At 33.6% G+C, this 22,422-nt stretch overlaps 1 protein-coding gene across 12 annotated transcripts in view; it reads right to left on the bottom strand.

Annotated features, from left to right (window-relative positions):
* Nucleotides 1-22,422, bottom strand: part of LOC123549917 (inositol 1,4,5-trisphosphate receptor type 3-like) — a 277,938-nt gene that overhangs the window by 69,819 nt on the left and 185,697 nt on the right. The window lies entirely within an intron of this gene.

A 22,422-nucleotide genomic window follows, 5' to 3' on the forward strand; every position in this document is an offset into this window, starting at 1 on the left:
AGTTCAAATACTAGTCTGACAAGTTTTAATCCCACGGGATTTTCATGGGCAAATTTAGTGCAGTGACAAGTACAGTCTTTATCGGAAATCAGTAGAGGACAGATCGTTTACAAAAAATTAAAGAAGATTACGACGGAAAACTGCAGCGCTACTGTTTTGAGAATTCACAATTGAGATGAGTATACATTATATATTTTCTTTAGATGTCTGCGCTTATAATTTTGATTGCTGAACTTTCTGTTTATACGGCATTTGAATATGTCCTCTGGAAAGTAATGGAGACACGTGTTCATCGTACAACCAGCAAGATATTGGTTATTTGGTTTTATTCAATCACTGACTGAATCAGACTGAAGTGAATTTTAGTTATAAAAAAAAAAAATAAAAAAAAAAATAAATAAATAAAATTAACAGACATAGTGAGCTGACAAACACTCACAGGTAAAACATGGGTGTGTAAATGGTAAGTGATGCTTTTGAAAATTAACAGCATACTGTCACAATTCTAAGTCGTAGAAATAATTCTTAAAGCACGAAAGCGTCATGTTTAAATCAAATAATTCACGGATTTATAGATATATTATTAATTCAATGTAATGAAATTACAAAGCTCTTTCAGAACTGTTAAACAATATAATGCGGACATGTTCGAAGTAAGGTAAGATGTGCTTTTCATACTTAAGTCTGGTTACTGTTTCTGAGAGTATTTTACATAAGAATAAAATCCAGCAAAACAACGAAACTTATGGAGAACGGTGCTATAGAAATAAAAACACAAACATTCTGAGCTAAATGGAATAAGCCACACTATACTTGGGAGTGCCACGAGTGATTTCCCATGAATCAAGTTAATCGAACCGAACCTGCTAATACTTTGCATGGTTCCGTTCTGCAAAAGAGTATCATATACAAGGACTTATATAAATTAATACAGATTATTGTTATTAATTGAACAATATTCAGCTTTAAATGTATTTCTTAATGACTAAAATGTGGATTTGGGTTATCAATTTTGTTACACGCTAATGAAATGCATACACATTATTTTTAGACGCAGTTCTAGCCTGTACGCTTTGATGCGGATAATCCATTACGTCAGCATCTGTAACACCAGCATTAACACGGTCAATCTCTGGTATAAGGGGCTGCAGAAAACTAATGTCGTCAACCGGCTATTCTCCTAATGTCTTTAAACAGTTTAGCTATAGGAGCGGCGTGGCATGGTCGGGATCGGCAGCTATTGGGGCACATTGTGTTGAAAGGTAACTGCTGTACCTGTTTAATTTTATTAGATCCGATTTATCTAGGTCCGTTGCATGCATTACTTAACTGCCTGCATGTAAAAGAATAAGTTATAAAATGCATTGATATGGAAAACGAAATAATCAAGAAATATCGAAAGTAGGTGTAAAACAGAATTGAATCAATTATGAGAATAATGTTAATAATAATAATAATAATTATAATAACAATAATGATATGAATAATAATTTCAATAATATGAATGCAAAGAAGACGTCACAGGAAACTGTTCAAGCATATTCTGTTTATGACGTAACAAGTCAGTGGCAGTAAGACTCCTCTAATTGAAAGTCTTATGGCTATTGGTTTCCTATTCCTCCGCCCGTCCGTCCGTTCGTCTGATGTTCGTTCAAAATAAATGGACAATACATTTTGACTGAAACCTCAGCAAAAGGTTTCATGATGACCATGGCTTATAGTAATCGAACTACTGGATAATATGTACATGTAGCTGAATGACATTGTAACATTTAAAGATATACAATATGTAAAATATGCAGCGAGTTTCATAGATTTTGATACATCTTAAAAATTAAGGTACATAACAAAAGGTAATTTCTAGCTCTAGACTTTAACTGTTTGTCAATGACCTGCTGTACCTATATATTGAGTAAACGTGTATTCACTGCATACCTCGTTTTGGCGAATTTTATTTTCATAAAATGTTGAGTGGCCCTCAATACACGTAATGTGCATTTCGGTATGGCATATTGTAAATCTTATTAGTACTAAAATCTAAAATGCATTACATTCGTTGAAATCTATAGTTATCATCTTATATCATAGAGATCGGTGAGAACATCTTTGCCTCGTTTCTCATTAGTGCGAAGTACTAGAACCTACAATTTCCTATTAGGTCTGGTATGTTCTGCGCTTTTTTCCATAGTTTTCTGCACCTTCGCGCTGCTATGTTGCTTCCAGGCATTTTAGCTGGAGCTTTGTCTTTCATATTTTCTCATCATTTTTACATATACCATGCTATATATTTACAATATGCCATAATTTTCATTTGAAAATTTACAATAAAGTCACAGCCTTATCCCACATAATTTTGTTTTGTTTTTGCTATATTACTTGGTACATTCACCTTTGTCTTAGAACCGATGAACTCCCTTATGCAGTCAGACCCGTACTGTAGACAGCCTCCAAAAAATATAACTTGCTTACTATGGTCACCCGTCACCTGTCTTGAGAAAATATATGTTTTCACAAATACCGGCATTTTTCAGTCCCCAAGGGAGGTTCTGCAGCCGGGTTTGACTGTATATATATATGAATACCCTAGCACCCACCAATAAATTAAGCATACCAAGATAATATTAAATGACATACCACAAGGTAAAAAAATGGAATTACGCCAAGGTATCATTTTATTTGTTTACGAAGCCTACATTAAATCAGATCATCCTTGTACTGTTTTACTTATGATATACCTATATACCTAAATATTTAATATCCTTGTAAACAGCACATTCAATGTATCTTAGCCAATATTTTTTGAGGTAACATAATTAATTGAGTACGAGAGGTATTAAGTTAATGACGAACCGTTTGGTATCAGCTATAGATAACATATATCTAATTGAAAAAATCAATAAGTATTAATTTTGTAATTATAAATACTGATAAAAACGAGTAAGTAATTTTGAATTTGTTTTAAATGAGCTTGCTTGTGGCTTTAACGTATTTTCATTAATCCTACGGCAAGTAGCTGAAATTGTTTCAAATATAATATTTCTTAAGTTTGATTATATGGCCATTACATGCGGTTTACAAACTTATTACAGTAGATTATGTACCGTTTCTTCTGATATATCGCATCTTTTCATAAACTAGAGGACGTAATTCGTTGGTATGAAGATGAAATGATGCCTTAAACTCGAGGATTATGCAATACTTTGTAAACATGTTGTCATATCCAAGACAGGAATAAGAAGAAGACATTGATTCAATGATTATTTTACATGGTTTCACTTTTGTAGACTTCAGATACACTGATACAGTCGTAGAAGTTCTTAAGAAAAGGTGTTATTTTATACTATTCAAAGGAACTCGAAAAGGGATCATTTTTAAAGGCACATAGCAATATATTGCAAACAGTCCATCAAAATTATCATATTTTGTCCCTGCAAAAATATTATCATAAAATTTAAAATACAGTCAGACAAACGTTAGATCTCATATGCATTCAATTATGACATGTTTATCAAAATTAACGGGTAAATAATAAAGTCATAAGGGATTAATTCTGAATGATAAGTTGCTGTCTGAACGAAGAATTCCGTTACACCAAATTATTAGTTTCTTTTCTATAACACATGTTTTTAACGTTAAGACTAATAATCATTTCATACGAACGAATAACCCGGTGGCACAAATTCAATGGACCACCTAGAAAATAGTTTGCAAACGAATGTTTTATGCAACCTTAAGCTCGAATCCAAAATCCCAATAGAATATACTTCAAATAATTCAGCAAAGTTTTTCAATTGCAATGTACCGAGTTTTTATACTCGGGAAGACAGAATTTTCTTTTACTCGGATACATTCATACCTATTTTATTTGAACCAAAGCTCAATTTTTCGGCGACGCCGTCTAAATTCGTTTTCGTTTTTCTATGCCACGTGACTTCAGTTTGCCAATCAAACTACTTGATAACGCATTATAGATAATTTATCAAAACGGAAGATTTATGCAACACTCTGCCTGATTGGACGAGAGTGTCAATTTTTTTCACTCTGTTGACTGTGCTACGCTGAGTGAAATGTAGACAAAGCGTTTATCCTAAACGACGCTGCTCACAGTTTGAAAGCTAACTTTGGCTCAGTATATTTAGCAAGAATATTGATATATCTCAAAATAATAAGTAAGTTTAATAAATATGATAAAAACCTGTTCAAATACCAACATATATCAAATTAAAGAAAGAGCTGAATACGGTCTGCGTATCACATGAATAAGGGTGTGATAAGAATCTTTTATGTAGAGAAGTGCTTTTTAAAAGATTTTCCTTGTTACAATTGTCATCTGTATATGAAAAGGTTTTTTGCTTTTGTGACTTATTCAGTTTGCATATTAAAATGAGTACTTGTTTGCTTTGATATATTTGTTACAAATTATTTAACTGATTTGTTATATATGAATATTTTTTTTAGTATTGTATGCAAGTATTGAACTCAGTTGAAATCTGTTTCATTATATATATGCTATATAATGACTGAATCTCATTTTACACTGAAATGAAGGTACGTTGCAAACAGTTTATCTATGTGATATAACTACGGTCAAACTTTGCTTATGCGGTCAAAATTTGCTTATGAAACAGAAATATTGAAATAATAACAATTGTATGTTTTGCTTGACCTTCACTTTTTATAGGTGTGACGTCAATGTCCAAAGATTCACGAATAGCGAATATGCATTTGTTAAAGCGGGATCAGTTGGCCTATTTTAGAAATAACTAAAAATAATAAATAAAAAAATCCTTTAATTGATTTTTTCTCATGTATTCTAATCAAACTTGATTTGTAGCATCTTTATTAGGCCCGCAGCTAACTTTGTTCAGCTGGGACATTTGACCCCTTTTAGGGGCTGCTAGAGCTAAAACTAGAAATGCCTTTATACAGCGTCTCATGAACAGCTTGGTGGATCTTTGTCATACTTGGTCTGGAGCATCATTATAAGGTCCTTTTCCAAGTTTATTTATATAGGAACTTGGGCCCTATTAGGGACCACTATAGCTAAAAGTAGATATGCCTTTCTTCGCATTAACCACTAAAATGTAATGGATTTTTATCAAACTCTATGTGTAACAATATCGTAAGGTCTCCTGCTATTTTGTTACAAATGGGGATAGGGACCAATTTAGCTAAAAATATAAACACGTTTAATGACCTCTTCTCATGAACCGCTTCATGAATCTTCATCGAACTACTGCTGTAATTATTCGTCTAAGAATAAACGAAACAAAATTGCAACCCTACGAAACCTTTGCGAAAAATTAAAAGAGAACCATTTAAATTGTTAAAGTGCGGTGTTTAGTTTTGCAATTTGAAAAATATTAGATGAAAGATGAATGTTAGATGAAAAATTTATAAACTTCTTTCCTTATTACAATTCGCCGACCATCATTTTTAAAGATATTTCTTGTTTGTTTTAGTTTCATGCATCAGTGTAAGAAAATAACAAGATACAAGTTTAATACTTGTTTCTATGATGATTGAAAACTGTTAATGTTTAAAAGGGCTAGGCATGCACAGTAACATACTGGAAACTAATTTGCCACTAGTGTAAAGTAATAAAGTGATTCAGTAGTCTCATTTAAACAATAATCTAATCAGTAGTCTCATTTAAACAATAAACAATAATCTAATCAGTAGTCTCATTTAAACAATAATCTATCTTAAAGATGCAAAATTTTGACATCAAGATATGCGTAATGCTCATATCTTATCTGTTTCTTCTCCAAATCCATTTCAGCAATTAATAGTAATTGAGCTTGGACAAACAATTCCGTATCCCAGGTAGAAACACTTCTCTGCATGCACGTGTTGAACTGCTTTTCAAACTGCGCATATCTTGTCATGACTTGGATATAAAAAATACCAGACAATTAACCAAAAATTAAACGTGAAAGGGAAATTGAATATAATGCATTTTCAGACCTAGAAAAGAATTTAAAATGTACGAACACTCTTGAAATGAAACAAATAGAAACTGTAAAGTAAACATTCCGATAACGAATATTCCATATCTCTATAAAAAGTACCAGCAAAGACTGACACTTGCAGTGAAAACAGTTTGCAGTCTAAGTATGATACCATGAATTTGGCACTTCACTGAGAAAAAAATTCGCTATCAGTCATGTCATCGTTAATAAAGCATCATTTTAGCGTCAGAGGTAAGAGTACAAAAGTTTGATGCATTAGCTATTAGAAACTCTTATAATACTGTCAACTCATATTAAGAGAAACGTGATTTAACTCGAAAAGTATGTTTACTTCACACTGATTATCTTCTCTGTTAAGTATTTTCCGACAGTAAATACTTGATTTTTTTTTTGAAAATATTTTTGATTTGAGTGTTCTCGTTTAAACTTTGAATATGCAACCTTAAGCTCGAATCCTAAATCCCAAAAGAATACTTCAAATAATTCTGCAAAGTTTTTCGATTGCAATGAACCGATTTCTCATACTTGTGAAGACAGAACTTTATTTTACTCGAATAAATTCATACATATTCTATTTAAACCAAAGCTTAATTGTTTGTTTTAGTTTCATTAATTAATGTAAAAATATAACAATATAAAATGGTTTCTGTTTCAATATTGATTGAAATACTATAAATGCTTATAAGTCCTGGAAATGCACAGTAACATACTGGAAACTATGTTGGGACTAGAGTTAAGTAATAAAGTGAATCAATAGTCTTACAATAACAATTATGTATCTTAATGATGCTTAAGTTTGACACCTAGATATGTGTAATGCTCATATCTATTTCCTCTCCAAATCTATTTCAGCAATTAATAGCAATTAAGCTTGGACAAACAATCCCGTATCCCAGGTGGAAAGAATATAAAACCATTCAATTCTCTGCACGCACGTGTTAAAGTGCTTTTCAAAGTCCGCATATCTTGTCATGATTTGGAACTAAATGTGAAAGGAAAACTAAATATGATGCATTTTCAGACCTAGAAAAGAATTTAAAATCTACGGACACCCTTCAAATGAAGGGATATATTCCATATCTCTGTACAAAAGTACCAACTGAAATAAGTATTATCCCATGAATCTGGCACTTCACTGAGACAAAAAAGTCGCAATCAGTCATGCCATCGTTAATAAAGCATCATTTTAGCGTGAGAGTTAAGAGTACAAAAATATAATGCATAAGCTATTAGAAACTCTTATAATGCTGTCAACTCATCTCAGGAGAAACGTGATTTAACTCGAAAAGTGATTTTTTTTATCTGTTAAGCATTTTGCGTCAGTTAATGGTAGATATTTTGACTCGTACAAACTTAGAATATGAAGGAACATTTGATTCTTGCTAATATACATTGTTCTTCGATCGGGGTCAAGCTTCCCGCCTAAAGAAATCCTCAGTTCCTTACTGATATAAATTTGCAAATTTACACCGACTAACCAAAGCAAATAAATGAGAGAATGTGGAGAATATTTGCTGATCAAATCGTAAATCAAATTTTGTCTTCTTCAGTTTTGTCTGTGATAGGTCTATATTTTTGTACAAAAACTAAAATGATTGTTTGGAACAGAAACCCTCTATAATCATCTATATAGCTTTCAAATCAAGATGCCTGCCAGTGTTTATGTGAAACGTGCAATAAATTCAATTTCTATTTAAATAGCTGACGCGTGCCCCTTCAAGACCTGGCTATTGTTATCAATACAAAACATTCTTAGCAGTCGTCTTATGAATAAAACTATTTTTGTAATGATCGTGCACTTTTACCATTGCCTTATACTTTGTGACGCGTTCACAATTTAATTAATATATACTATTTATTCATGGATATAAAGCTATGAATATGAAAAATAATGACAGACATGCAGTTATTTAACAAATTTTTCTAAACATTTCAGATGCGAATCAAATCCATATATTTCTGTTATTTTTGATTTCATTCTGTTTGGTTAACTCGCGCCTTCATGTAATGTTACAATGAGCAATAACATATTCTTAGATAAAAAAAAATCTGAAGAGTCAACGTCATGGAGTAACTGAAATCATTTTGGATAATGATTATACGTCTGATAACATTTTGATTATATTTGCTCTAAAAGATAATTACAGCGATTTGATTGCTAATTCTCACTTATCGCCGCTCACTGGCAAAATTATTTCATTTTGGTTACGCGTACTGCATTCCTTTTCTTTTTTCAATTCACTGAAAGTCACAAACGATTTTGAATCTAGCACAAGAATCACTTAAAAATATGAAGTTCATTTAAGAATATGTGCAAATGGTGCCATATTCAAGAAAGTACTAACATGAACTGGCTGTGTTTATTGTGCACTGTGCTTCCAAGAAATCTACCATTACATTTTAATTTTTAAATTCAAGAACAGTTTGTGGCATCAATTTGTTTTTACTTAAATTGAAGCAAAACTGAATTTGGTATCTGTTGCCAAAGATATTATACAGTTTCCTTCTTCTTCTTCGTTCGCCCTGGTTTGCCGCAGATCCTCAATGCCTTCATACAGTTTTTGTGGATCTAGGTATCTATCGGCCGAGTCGCAGCTCGCCCCCGGTAATGCCTTTTTCATTTCTGGAGTACATGCTCTGCAGTCTAATTTTCCTCACAACATGGACAGGTTGGTGATGGTGTCAGTCTGTATTTCTTGTACATGTGAGCATTGCGTTTGCTGTGCCCTGAGCGAAGCCTGACCAGCATCACTTGTTTATACCGATCAAGGAGATGAAAAACATCTTCCTCTATCCTTGGTCTCGTTAGTGCCTTGATGACGGTGACTTTCTCCTTGTAGCTCAATGGTGTTGTGTTGTTGGTTGTTCTGACTGAGCTCCTAGCTTTGCCAGTTGGTCTGCCTCTTCATTGCCTGCAAGTCAACAATGGGATGGAATCCACTGGAGTGCTACTTTGTAGGTGATACCCAGGCTCTGCCTTCTCCAGGCCAGCTGTGGAGCTTTATTGTTGATCAGAGCTTCCATGACAGACAGGGCATCTGTGAAAATGACGACTGAGGAGCTTTCTTCTGCCGAGTCTTCCATCATTGAGACGGCTTTCATAAGTACTTCAGTCTCCGCTTGGTAATTGCTGCAGTGTTTTCCTGTCGCTGCATGTAGTGTTTCTCTCTTGCCAGATGGGTATAGAATGAAAACTCCTGCTCCTCCATCGTTGATGTAGCATATGGCTGATCCATCTGTACAGACATAAGTCCATGTTTCTGGAGGATAGTCTTCATTTATCATGGCTAGTGTGAGGCTGTTCCGAATACCTTCATCCTCTTGTTTTCCGCGGTCAAGATGAGGAACAGCAAGTCTCACAGTCACTGAAGACAGATCATTCCATAGAGGGTTTATAATGTCTGGTCTACCTAGAGGAGTCTTTGGTATGTTCAGCTCAGTTTCGAACTCTCGATCGAATTTCTTTGCCTCGTGAACGAAGCTGCTATACAGTTTAAAGTAGACTGATGTATTTTGTCAAGTTTTGTAATTTCGGGTAATGTTACATACATGTACGTATTGTCCTGTTTACCAACTTTGAAAAAACGTCCTGGTACGTGATATGCGACAATGAACGTGACAAGGGAAGATGTGGGCATACTTCCATGAAATAGATCTTTAGTATATTTTACAATTTCTGAATTAAGGACGCCGACAGAAATCGTTTCATTGGACACAATCTTACTGTAAGAGGCATCATCAAATAAACACGAAAATTAATGAATAATCGTCCTATCAAATATTTAATTGAATTTGTTAAATCTAACATGTAAGATCTCGCATGCAATCTCTTGCGACATGTTTATCAAAATAAAGGGTTTGATAATAAAAGTCATAACGAATTTGTTCTGCATGATGAATTGCTGTCTGAACGACGAATCCATCTGCACCAAATTATCAGTTTCCTTTCATCGGCATAATTTTCTTGAAAAGCGGAGACACCTGTCTGTTCAGGCGTTTGCTTTGTTATCATTTCATAACGTAAGAATAATTATGTGGCACCAGTTCAATGGACCACTAACAAAATATCTTGGTACATAAGTTTTTTTTTCTATCTACAGCTGGAATCCGAAATCCTAAAGAACACCTGGACAAGACAATTAAACGCAGTACTTCTAGATTTGTAACAGTAACAAGTTTTTGATATTATCTTCCTTTGACTAATACTTAACTTCTATTGTATTAATAACTCAAAAACGTGTCCACAGGACATGGGACACTGAGGTATGTCCTGCGAGTAAAGGCACTTTGACAAAAGAACATTTTGACTGGAAACAATATACAAGTACCATAAGTGTGAAATTGCACAAATAATCTAAATTGGATGTAGATATATCTTCATATTCAAAGTTTCATATTTCATGCTAAAGGGAACTTTGTCACAGAATTAAAATATTTATTATATTTGTCTTCAAATTAATTTTTGCCCTAACATTCGCATTGAAAGAGATTTCTACCCCTTATCCATACAAAAATGCTATAAGTTTAACAAACCACCCGGACTAGGGTATTAAATACAGTAACATTCTGGATATAAGCGGTTACCCCTAGCCCTTTGCCTTGTTCCAAAATTGATTTCTGGCAAGATATTTCATTTCATTTAATGACCTATACATTATTGAAGTAACATACTATCATTAGTTTTATCTTATTTCCTTTGTAATTAAAAGACCTTTTCAACAATGTATAGGTTTAAATAATTCTAAAATATAACAGATACAAACATTATTCTAGCGAATAAAATGCCAGTAAGTGCTTTATAAGACGGCACCTTTAAGGTCCATAATGCTTAATATTTTTATCTTAAAATCAGATGAAACAGCTTTCCAAATAGATGTTATGCGCACTTACATGGTTAGAAAAGCACTACTTTTTATACCGCACATGAACTGTTAAAGTAAGAGACATAAAGGGAGGTAATTAAAAACAATATATTCAATAAATCATACTAGTATATTCAGCAATATTCAGACCTTTGACAAATGTTAATGAAAGTAATTATCAGAAATTGGATTTAACAAGAAATTAGTGTATTTTATGTTCAAAATGGAAAATGGAGCAGCCACATTTTAAACAAAGGCATTTTGAGCCTTTAAATATTTTGATAATTCACTATACAGCTGCAAACGTTTGGCATCTGGGCATGCGTATTGCTCATGTCTGTTCCTCCTTAAAATATGTTTCAACACTTAATTCTAACTGATCTTGGCCACATAATATTGTTTTACAGGTGAAAAGCGTATACAGCCTGCACGGGAAGAAAGCGTTTACAGCCTGCACGAGTAATGGTGCATTTCAGACGACTGGTATCTATATAAATATATCAAATACCAGACAATAAACATAGAAATGAAATTAGAATTTGATGATTTTTTAATTAAGGTAAAAACTTAAAAAATGCAGTGAAACAAAACAAAAAAACTGCAAGTCCTGAACAAAAGTAGAGATTATTTATGATGTATGAAAGTAAGACCCTATGATGTTGATATAACTTTGAATTAGAAAATTACTTAAAACTTTTAAGTCGTCATTTTAATGCATCATTTTAGCGCAAAAGGAATGCAAACGAAATGCATTAGCAATCTGGCACATGCAATATCATTCTTGGAAAATTATAATTTACCTCGTGAATCGGGGGAAAACGCGTATCATTTTACAAAACCAATATAGCATTTTCCTAACTGTTTGGTAGAGTTTCGTAACCAGCTTTTGGATTACTCCTATAAACTCTTCAAATTTCAAAGAGCATATGACTTACGGTAATCTATGTTCATACTATCATTTAATTTGTGTGGTCGTTTGGAACAATGGAACAAGTTCAATGCTATTTTCTAACAGAGTTCCGCCTATGCCAGTGATAGCATGAGGGGTACTGCGCATTTTATTACCTCTCAAAACAGATTCTTCTTGCTCTTATTTCGCTTGTTTGAAGAATAGTTGATAGTGTGATTTTGAACACATTTAGCGTCTCTTTAACAAGGTACAATGGCCCCTTTTGCGGAAAAAGGATTTTCAATGTAATCCAAAGAATATCTTATTCAGTGAACAAAGGCTTTTGCAAGTAGACAACAAATGTCAAATTCGATGTATAAGACTATGGAATGACACCGAATGTCAAATTCGATGTATAAGATTATGGAATGATACCGAATGTCAAATTCGATGTAAAAGACTATAGAATGACACCGAATGTCAAATTCGATGTATAAGATTATGGAATGACACCGAATGTCAAATTCGATGTATAAGACTATAGAATGACACCGAATGTCAAATTCGATGTATAAGACTATGGAATGACACCGAATATCAAAAACTGATGTATAATGACACAGAACGTCAAATTCGATTTTGTGACAAAGGAATGTCTAAAGATTTCAAGTTGTTAAACTTCCTTGATGCCACTAAACAACAACAACACCCCCCCCACCAAAAAAAAAACAACAACAAAAAACAACAACAACAGAAAAGAAACAGCTGCTCAAAGCAAACAAGGCAAACATATGGGTGCAAGTCATAAGTCAAATTTTCTTTCCATGTTTGTTCGTCTATGAAACAGCTCTTTGTTGTTGAAAAATCGCTTAATAGTTACTTGGCAAAAAGGAACAAAACAACTGAAATCACGTCAAAAAGAAAGAAATCTCTCCTTTTTTTTTAGCTATGAACGGGCTTTCAGGTATGTGTTCAAATGCATTTTTAGGCTCTTGGAAAAAACGAGCACCGTCATAAATCAAATTTCTGTAATCAAATGTTTCTTTAGTTGCCCTGAAAAAAGGACTAGAATAATTAGACAAAATGCTGTAAGGAAACAATAAACAGTGACTGAACACACCAACGTAAATTATCACCAACTCAATATTTCATTTTATATTTTTGGTACAAAAAATTTGAATCTTTTCCAGCCTACCAGATTTGCTAATACGAGAGGAACTAACAGTTTAAATAAAAAAAGTCTATTTTAGTTTAAAAAAGTGTTTTTTAATGCTTATGTTCTATCATGATGGCGCACTTGTGCCATTAAACGTTGCGGAATAAATAGACAAAACCGCGTGACGTGCTAAAAAGTTCTTCATTCTTTAATTAGTAATTTCGGACCAATGTGTAACAATAGGCCGGCAATCAGTAATTCAGAACATTCTTTTATATAGTTGATGCCAAAAGAAAATTTATTGACTGTGTTTATTTGCATTTGAGACTAAATGAGGTACCGCCCCTCGAAATAGCAGACATGAAAACGAATAATAAATCAGTAGCCATTCATTTTGTTCTGCGAATCATATTACATAATGTGCGCTTTTATCATTGCTTTTGGCCTTTAAGGAGGTAGGTTACCTTGTTACCAGGGTAAATTCAAATTAGTTGAACCACAGTGATTTTTTGTATTTCGTGTAATTTAATGTTTTAACTGATACAATCTCAGTTCCGTTTATCTCTATCCCTTCAAGTACAATTTTTATCCAGGTTTGAAGTACATGACCCTCTTAAGGTATTTTATATAGAAAGAAGAAGGAAAATACGGATATTTAACACTTTTCAGTGTATTTTGGTTTCAATGTTATCCGTAGAAGTCTGCATAATTAATAGTTTTACTAGTATGCGCATTAGCTTTCTAATAAAAGCTTAAAATGTATATGTCGCGGGGCTCGTGTTTCCATGGTAACGCATTTTCTCTCATTTTTCAACAATTATGTATGAAAACGGGTTTTTCGACGGCTTCAGTGCCATTCTGTTATTGACCAACATGGAATATTTGGGTAATATGATTAGCAAAAGAACAAGAACTTTACATGGTACTATGTTTTTCTTAAATTTTAGAGTAACCATGGCAACAGAGATGTTTAAAATAGCTTATATGTTGCTTTTTATCGTAATTTCTTATAAAAAATATATTATATAAAATTATCTTTCTTGTTAATGTAGCTTTAAAACATTTTATTTCTAACGTTAGTAATATTTTCGTATGAATAGCAGTTAATTTAACAAATTTCACAGCTTAAAAATACTTACGCAGTGCCCGTCGTCTGACATTTTTATTGAAAAATCGTTCTGCATGCTGCTATTATTCTCATGATATTGTTGAAATGAAAATAAAAAGCCGAAGCTGTGTTCCTTAAATAGACCAGTGTCAACGCTTTGATTTTACAATTAGACATATAGGTCACGGCTTCGTTTCCATGGTAACATCAATTTAATTCAAGACACCATAATTTTATAACTGAAATTTGAACAAATTTAGAGCTTATTTTAGTATTTAAGTAACAAATTATCAACGGAAACTTGGAATAGTATAACAAATTAAACTGTCCATTTTTTATTTGTAAATGACCGTAAAAGTTACTTTCAGCCAACTATATTCCCAATCACATCAGTTACCATCGTCCATTTTTCTTACATTCCGCATAACATTTCAATATAATTACTAAAAGAAGAAAATAATTTTGATCATTTTTCAGAGCAAAAGACTAATAAAAATATTCAGCAATAATGGCTGTTTAAAAAACAATTCAAATAAAGTAAAAGCACAGAATAACGTACTTTCAAAATAAAAGCTATTAATTTTGCGCGGTAACTGACACGTAACGTCATGACGTCAATGACGTCATTTTAAGGCAACAATGTTTTGAAGCGTTTCTGCGGCAATTCATTCATTACTTCTGCATTATTAAACCATTAAACATAAGATCGGAGGCAGGTTCAAGATTTATTTCCAGAAGAATGGATATACAAACACATTTAGTTTGTCGTAAACGTCGTCGTAAATCGTCACGTCAGCTTCCGGTTGGGCATGCGCACTTACATAAATTAAGGTAACCTACCTCCTTAAACATGTTAATATTAGGGTAAAAACAGTATATCCCGAAAATCTGTCTTCATAGTTAGCCGGTGTATCTGTTTTACCAAAGTAATAAAAGTTATGAAGTAACAGTAGAAATCCAGACACTCAGAAGGTTCTTTCGTCAATGAAGTTAGTGGACACGTAATGGCAATCGGCATTATCCGTTTGTTTACGTATTCTCCGAATGCGATTTCGGCATTTTCCTTTCGTTTACTTATTCTCCGATCGCGATTTCGGCATTTTCCGTTGATTTCGGCATTTTCCGTTTGTTTACGTATTCTCCGAATGCGATTTCGGCATTTTCCTTTCGTTTACTTATTCTCCGATCGCGATTTCGGCATTTTCCGTTGATTTCGGCATTTTCCGTTTGTTTACGTATTCTCCGAATGCGATTTCGGCATTTTACTTTCGTTTACGTATTTTCCGAATGCGATTTCGGCATTCTCCTTTCGTTTACTTACTCTCCGATTGCGATTTCGGCATTTTCCGTTGATTTCGGCATTTTCCGTTTGTTTACGTATTTTCCAAATGCGAGTTTTCCTTTTGTTTACGTATTCTCCGAATGCGATTTCGGCATTTTCCTTTCGTTTACTTATTCTCCGAATGCGATTTCGGCAGTTTCTGGTTGTTATGAAAAGAAAAGCAATTTTCCGTTATGGCCGAAAGATGCAGAATAAAACATACGAGAATATGTGATCGCAAGGAAACCGATAGTTTTCATTACGGGTTCACCACCTTAAACTAACTCTCTGACACTGTATGTCACATTTAACAGAAATATTTTGCAAACATTCATACGCTGGTACCAACGGCGGAAATTACTAAACACTGTTTCTCATTACATTAAAATTTATAAAAGTATGCAGAAAATATTGAAATTACTAAACTGTGTGCATATGTTTTACCCTAGATGTTAAAGTTAATATTCTCAAATAAATGTCACAATATCTTTTTTTCTCAAAGCTGTTAGGTATTGATAATAAAAATAACATAAAACAGTATTTTGTGGAGACACACCTTCCCAAATTCAGATAAAATCAAAGTTACAGCGCCGACAAGACATGACCTTTGACCCTTTAGTGTGACCTTTTTCCCTTTTTTACAGCAACACTTTTTTCTGTGTCTCACGCAGAAGAGTTTCATTGCATATTATATGAACTACACATATGATTCCTAAACTACTAGAAATTCAACAAACTGTACACTAACTTGTTACTGATTTGCAATCAGACAGTAATGCATTTAATTTCTCGACTTTGAAAACATAAATAAAGGCAAGCCCGCTTAAATGAGTTTGTTTTCTAAAGTATAGTGTACAACATAGGCACGGAGAACGTAGTCTAAACGTTTAGTATCTATTTTTCAAATTGCCATTAAAGTAACCGGAAAGATGTGTCATTATTGTATTGTTTACCACACCTACTGTTTGATGAAGCATTATGGGATATTACTGAAAATATTCTGAAACTGCAAATTATAAATGAAAATTGGACATTTGTAAAGTTTAATATTTTCTGTCACGCGCAAAAGTCTACAAAATATGTAATAACAATGCTGTGTTTTCGACATAACGATACCATATTCCTGACGTTGCAACTAATGGCTAATGGCAAATCAACTGAACAGTTATTTTCAAGGACATTTTTAAAATCAGTGATCGTAAACACATGTTCATACTTTCCGACAGAAATTTTGTTCAGTCCATTAAATAACAATTCTGTTTGTAAAAGTAATCGCTCACAGAAAACAGAATGAAAAAAGGACCATGTTAGACATAGAATTAATATCAAATATTAAACATGAAATGAATGCTTAAAATCTAACTCAACTCAGGCCGAGTTACTTGTCACAAATAGGAGTACTTAGAAAAGGCCGTGCTAACATTGTTAAACACAATTTCCAAAACAGATTTAAATTCTCTGGAAAACAACTTTTAAGTTTTCTTGAAAAAGGCACGCTCTCGTATTTTCAACTGGAAAACGTTTCGCATTTGAGGACGCTTGAGGCTCTGATAGTCTACCTTACTTCCCTTTATTTCCAATTCACAATTTGCATGTCAATGTAAACAAAGAATGCTGTTTTGACTCACCTTTTCATATTTTTCTTAAACGCAAAGCTTAAAGTGAGTGTACCTTAAATTCAAATCAATTAAAAATGATTAAACAACACCTAATAATTTCAATCCATATATAGATTATTCGACGACAGTATAGAAATTATTAGTTTGTTAAATAAGTACTTGATACCGGCATCAATTTTTGACCTGCAATTTTTACTGGCACATTCAAATAACTAAAAACGAATTAATGTGAATATGTTTCACCATAAGTTAATTGCTTGCTAAAGTGTTTTTGACTGATAAATGCATTAGTAATGGCGAGTACAAAGTTATTTGGTATGTTGTAGTAACTAATGCATTGATTGTAACGTTTGAAACTTTTTAAATATTTATAGGTTATTAGATATGCATGAGTTCAGCAGCGGAAATATTGCGCGACTTTAGGAGTATTGTACTATACTGACTTAATATATCAAATTTTGAAAGTTGTGCCCATGGAATAACTTTAAGATGCACCATTGTGTCAAGTGCGGCTCAGCCCAAAAGTGTCAATATCACTGTACCTTAGCAGTGTTTTTGTAAGCATTTAAATTCATATTTAATAGTTGCTTATTTATCAATAAAATATTAATTGAAGTATAACGTAAGAGATTAATAATAAATAATAGTGCATGTCAAGACTTATTGTCTGTAGGGAAAATTAAAACATGCATGTTCAGTAAATGAGCCGTGCCATGGGAAAACCAACATAGTGGGTGTGCGACCAGCATGGATCCAGACCAGCCTGCGCATCCGCGCAGTCTGATCAGGCTCCATGCTGTTCGCTTTTAAAGCCTATTGGAATTGGAGAAACTGTTAGCGAACAGCATGGATCCTGACCAGACTGCGCGGATGCGCAGGCTGGTCTGGATCCATGCTGGTCGCACACCCACTATGTTGGTTTTCCCATGGCACGGCTCAAATAATCTAAAGCCAAAATTAATAATGAAAGAATTTACACCGACCGGTTCAACAGTATACGTTTAATGAGATTAATTATGTTGTTTGAAACAACTGAAGTCATAACAAACATAAAAGTCACATATCGATGTTTTCTAATCTCTCAAGTTTTATTTCATATGTGGTTATTAATAAGAAACGCAAAATATCTCCCTGTATTCAAACATGTAAAACACAAATGACGGATGACTTAATTAACAGTTACATTACTGTATTAAACAATCTCTCATCCGTAACAGAGAGACAAGAAAAATGACAACACTTTGGAATGAGTCCAGATATGTTTTCACCTATCATAAACCATTAAAACCTCCTGATTTATTTCTTTTCTGTGTTTCTTTGCATTTTTTCTGTTGTTGTGAATGTTATTAAACTCCTATTTTATAACATGTTATTAAAAGAAACGGCCTTTACTTTTTATCCAATAACAGACAATTGTTTGTTAATTTTTTTCACCGCTCGTAACGATAGACCTGTGACTTGTTTCACAAATGTGTATACGTTTCATCTAAAGCTCCCTCCCAAGCACTGACTTTTAAAACGGTTTTATTTCATAAAATATAAATTGTGTCGTTTTGAAATGCTGTCATTAAGTCAGTTTTAAATATAGCCGTATAGTTAAAGTGCATCTACTTAAAATGATGTTCGTGAAACACTTTACTCCTAAGCGATAACTTCGTCTTAAGTAGGCTCAATGAAACCTGTTTAATAACTTACATAGAACAAAGTCTTAACCTATGAGAAGGATGTATCATGAAAATTTCAAAACGGGTTATTTTAAACGAAAACTGAGAAATGCGGTTTCTCTTAGAATATTAGTTTACAAGGCAAGGTAAGGCAAGGGGGTATCTCGCATGATCAATTTGTATCATTAACAGTCTTGACACCTACAATACTATTTGACACAAATTATGTGTGACAGAAGCAATGTGATGCATATATGACAGAGAACCGTGGCCGGTCAGAAGTCATGAAACATTTCCGCAAATTCAACTTGAGCGTATTAAATGTTCAGCCATGATAACATTTCCTGGTTTAGAGGTACATCTAGCTTTCATGGCTCTTTGTTTCTCTATATGTATAGGGTGGTACATACTATTTGATACCATGTTGTGTGTCTGATTTGCCTATTGACGTTTTTACCTACAGGGTTATTATATATATATATATATATATATATATATATATATATATATATATATATATATATTTATCCTTTGGTATTTTAGGTGTATCTTCAAAAAGAGTGGTTTTACAGAAATTGCTTCTAAAGACGTTCTTTTTCAATATTTTAGCGTTGGTAAAGCTGACTAGTTACCCCTGTAGATTCATTTTTGTGGGGAAATAAGTCTAGCAATATATATCAAATCAATAGCTGAACGACACTTTCTTTAAATGAGAAATGCAAGGCGTGGCCACAGAAATTAGTGCAACTGTCATTGAAAATATCCGAAAGAGATGATCATAGAGGAGAAGGACGCCATTTTGAGATAATTCCGTAAAACCCCACTTAACTAAAATGTTTGATATCTTTAATATTAGGAAGATATATATGCTTATATCAAATAAAAACTTGGAAGGGTGCACAATAAATGTCTAAGTACATGTTACATTTTATGTGTAAAAGTTTTCGTACACAACACATACATACGAAAATGGTACACAAATAATCTTTCACTCTGTACATGTACTTCAGATTTTCACGCTGTTTTTACTAATAGAATAAAGCTATCATTAATTTATGTGTTGTTGTTCTATTTTTATGATTTGTTTTGCTGTCAATGCTGTTCCATGTGACGTTATAATTTAAATACTCATTCATTTTCAGCGAAATTGATCTTTACATCTGGAACATCAGGTTTAAAAAAAGACTTGCTAATGGCACAAGAGCACAGTTATTTGCCCAATAAGGAAGTGGTTACGCGGAAAATAGCTCCTCTTTTTGATGCTGAATATTGATGAAGTTTTGAGTGAAAAACCTGCAATGGCATAACTGAATAGAAGAGATACAAAATGAGAATGTCAGAATATGCGTAACATGACTTTTTGATAGGGCCAGTTTTGCCTGCTGCGGCCATTTAGAGAGTATTCTTCATACACATGTGATTTGGTTCAAGATGGTGGAAAACACAGCCGGTCAATCCCATGTTTACTGTGGCTGGAATTTTTTCTCTTGAATAGTTTTGTTGAGTGCAAATAGTTTTAAGGGGTTTGGAATGCAGGCAAAATTGCAATAGTCGCCAGTGTCTATATAGAACATGTAGCAAAATAACTGTGGTCTTAGGCCTAATGTATAAGTTATTGGTACGAATTTTGTTGAGTGTAGATTTTCATTGCCCAGCTCAGTAGTACCAATTTATTTGATGAGCGTCTGCCAAAGACGAACGCAAAACAAACTTAAGTTTGAAGCGGGATTAGACTGATAAGATAAGTACATGTACTTTAAATCTTTATCATTGTTTTGCAACTGCATTTTCTAGGAGGATTATGCTTTTTCGAATCATAAAAAGTTGCAATAATTTCTCTCTTTCAACGTCGATTCATGTCTAAAACCATTATTTTGACAGCTGTGTATTTATTAACGTGTGGCAAGCTTCACTTTACATCAATATTTACAGATGTTTAAAGAGTTTGTTTGACATGCATATAATTTACAGAGAAGGAAATTAAAATATTCAATCATTGCCAAGAAACAAAAAATCTATATCCGCATTACTTGGTGTTGAGGTAATATTATTATGTCTTCCACGACACAGTGGTGTGGGAGACATATTGATTTACTCCTGTCTGTGTGTCTATCTTGTCCGCACTCTTAAGTCAAATATTTCTCATCCGATCTTCACCAAACTTAAATAAAATATGTCTGACCATAAGACCTCGGCCAAGTTCGATAATTAGCCACATCGACCCAGGCCCTTTGGAATTATGGCCCTTGAATAACCGAAAATCGGCCTTTTTACTCTTGTCCGCACTCTAAGTTGAACATTTTTCATCCAATCTTCACCAAACTTGAACAAAATATGTTTGACCATAAGACCTCGGCCAAGAACGATAACTAGCCAACTCGGCCCAGGCACTCCGGAATTATGACCCTTGAATTACCGAAAATCAGCCTTTTTACTCTTGTCCGTGCCCTAAGTCAAACATTTCTCATCCGATCTTCACCAATCTTCAACAAAATGTGTTTGACCATAAGTCCTCGGCCAAGTTCGATAACTAGCCAAATCGGTCCAGGTACTGCGGAATAATGACCTTAGAATTACCGAAAATCGGCGTTTTTACCCTTGTCCGCGCTCTAAGTCGAACAGTTCTCATCCGATCTTGACCAAACTTGAACCAAATGTTTTTTACCATAACTCCTCGGCCAAGTTCATTAACTAGCCAAATCGCCCGAGGCACTTCAGAATTATGGACCTTGAATTACCCAAAATTAGCCTCTTTTTTTTACTCTTCAAAGGTATATTTGTAGTGAGAAAACAGTAGATAAAGACTGACTTACTATTTAGAGGATTAGGCAGTTGTGGGAGACATGAGCTTTTCTCAAAAGCAGCTCTAGTTAATGTTTGAATTATATATTTCGTAACAAGGTTATCTAAACTTATGGAAAAATGATATAGTTTTATCATGATAAAGAACTCAAAAATGTATGTGGTTACAGTGTTGTTATATTACAAAGAAGCGATTGAGAACTATGACAACTTGGGATTAAATCAATTTGCGTCAGGCCAACCTCACTTTTACCATTGTCGTTTGACGTAATTTATATACTGGGCATCTTAGGTAAAATTTCTCAAGCTAGGAACCACCTTTTGGGAAAAAGTAACTGAGGCAATGCGCTATTTTTTCAAAAGTCAAATCTTCATTTTATACATGAATGAGCTTTTCTTCGCCGCCGACAGAGGTAGATCATTTTGTCCTAGATTTAAAGATCTTAGAGTTAAATATTTAAAACGTTATTATTATACTTGGCCCACCAAAACAAAAGTTTATCAACCTACTAACAGTGACTTATCGGAAAATTATACAGAACTTGAGTATTTATATATTATGCCAATCTGACACGAAACTAAGAACCTTTTTTCAATATCCACAAACATCTATGCTCTTTGGCAAAAAATGTATACTATTTAAGAAATCCATGTCTTCTATTGTATTTAATGTATTGTTTTTTTTTTTGTTTTTTGTTTTGGATTTAACGTCGCACCGACACAATTTAGGTGATATGGCGACATTCCAGCTTTAATGGTGGAGGAAGACCCCAGGTGCCCCTCCGTGCATTATTTCATCACGAGCGGGCACCTGGGTAGAACCACCGACCTTCCGTAAGCCAGCTGGATGGCTTCCTCACATGAAGAATTCGACGCCCCGAATGAGGCTCGAACTTAATGTATTGTGTTGCTATAAATATGTGTAACATGTTTAATGCAATAAATATATTGAATTGAATTGAATCGAAGAACATATTGTACACCTATATCTTATATTAATGTCAAGACACAACTAAAGTACGACCCTTC

The sequence above is a fragment of the Mercenaria mercenaria genome, chromosome 6, assembly GCF_021730395.1.
Source record: "Mercenaria mercenaria strain notata chromosome 6, MADL_Memer_1, whole genome shotgun sequence".
NCBI lineage: Eukaryota > Metazoa > Mollusca > Bivalvia > Venerida > Veneridae > Mercenaria > Mercenaria mercenaria.